Source organism: Galeopterus variegatus, unplaced genomic scaffold (genome assembly GCF_000696425.1).
Source record: "Galeopterus variegatus unplaced genomic scaffold, G_variegatus-3.0.2 Scaffold8560, whole genome shotgun sequence".
Lineage (NCBI taxonomy): Eukaryota > Metazoa > Chordata > Mammalia > Dermoptera > Cynocephalidae > Galeopterus > Galeopterus variegatus.
The window spans coordinates 5,395-7,157 of record NW_007734671.1 but is presented as its reverse complement, the minus strand read 5'-3'; the positions used below and the strand labels follow the sequence as shown (position 1 = coordinate 7,157).

Below are 1,763 nucleotides of genomic sequence, written 5' to 3'. Positions count from 1 at the left end.
TCTGTAATTATTGAATAAAATTTGTTGACTATATTATTCAAATCCTCTACATTATTACTTTAAAAAATCTATTTCACCTACCAACTCCTAAGATAGATTTAGTAAACCCCCCCGTCATGAATATATATACATTTTCAGATTCTCCTTGTATTCTTGAAGTTTTTGTTTTATGCAGTTGGCTGTTATGTTGTTAGTTGTATAAAGTTTTGTGACTGTTTTTATCTTCTTTGTGGGTTGCATCTTTTATTATCACATAATCTTCTTTCTCTTGTTTAACACGTTTGTCCTTGAATTTTGCTTTGTCTGACATTGCCACTTCTGCTTCTTTTTTGCCTACCTTTACATGGTCTGTTGCTGCCTACCACTTTATTTTTAGCCCTTTTTTTTTTTAAAAAAGTGCATTTTCTTTAAATAACATATAGCTAGATTTTATTTTTTAATCACATCTGACAGTCTCAGATTTTTAAATAAGGGAAATCATTCTGTTCACATTTATCGCGTTAATGAATATACTTAGGGTTTAATGCTTCTGGGTTATTTTGTGTTTGTTGGCTGTATCAATTAGACAAGATCTTGACCAGAAATAACAGAACAACTAATAGTTTCTTAATAAAATAATTCTTTTATATTTATATTACCTTATTTTGTTTCATAATTATAGAACTTCATTTTTTTGAAGTTCCTGATTTTTCTGAAATGACAAGAAATCTGGAGATGTACTGCAATGGGTGGTATTAATTTAGCTGCTCAACAAGGTCCTCATCCTTAGCATGTAGCTTTTATCTTCATGGTTACAAAAATCTTCCAGCAGCTCTGGGCATGTCTTCCTCATTCCTGGCAGGAAGAAGTAGGTGGGATAAAAGAGCAAAGCGTGAAGGGTTTTCTCCTAAGAAGTCTTCACCTTTTCTTTGGAGAGGTAGAGCCCTTCACTAAGATCACTGCTTACACCCACATTTTCATAAACGGGGACATCTGGTCATTTCTAGATTGATCACTTGCCAATGAGAATAATGTCACGTGATGGGTTTAGATCCACTGTTATCTGCCCTCACCTTTCCTGAAAGTGAAGGATCTCTGCTACCGCCTGAACGACTTGGGATTCTGTGGCAAGTGAGGAAGGTGGGCTGGGATGGGTGGTGAGCAGGTTGCTGACCATGTCTGCTGTAATGGTTACACACTTTTTGTTGTTTTTTCTTTTTCCTTTACTTATGTTTTCAGGATTGGTAAGTCTTATCATTTACTTTCCCCTGCTGTTAATTTGAAGATTTTATAATTCTAACACTGGTTGCCTCCCTGTTTCTATCAGTCGTAATTAAACCTGTGTTTCTCTATTACTATTTTGCTTTTAACCTACTAAAAGTAACAATGCCCTCCTATATTAGGAGAATTATTGCTGCCTCGTGCAATAGATAAACCCTGAAATTTCAGTAGGTTAATACTGAAATTAACGAAGGTGTGTTATTTGGCTACCCCGCTGTGTGGTGTGGGTTGGATAGCTCTTCTGCGTGCCTTGCTTTCAAACACTGACGCATGCATCAGGCTGCTTTTGTCTTGAAATTCCACCATCTTGGAGTCATTTATTTCCAGCTGGGTGGATGAGACAGAGAATATGGAAAAGACACACCAACTACTAAAAGGCTCAGCCTGAAAGTGGCGCAAATCACTGCCCCTAACATTCCGTAGACTAGACTTCAGTCATCTGGTCCCACGGAACTGAAGGAAAGCTGAGGAATGTAGTCATCTGTGGGCTCAGGAAGAGGAAA

General features: G+C 37.1%; 1 protein-coding gene across 1 annotated transcript in view; it reads left to right on the top strand.

Annotated features, from left to right (window-relative positions):
* The window catches only part of LOC103608560 (SH2 domain-containing protein 4B-like), a gene marked incomplete at its 3' end in the record, with an annotated part of 27,905 nt that overhangs the window by 21,326 nt on the left and 4,816 nt on the right, over positions 1–1,763 (top strand). The window lies entirely within an intron of this gene.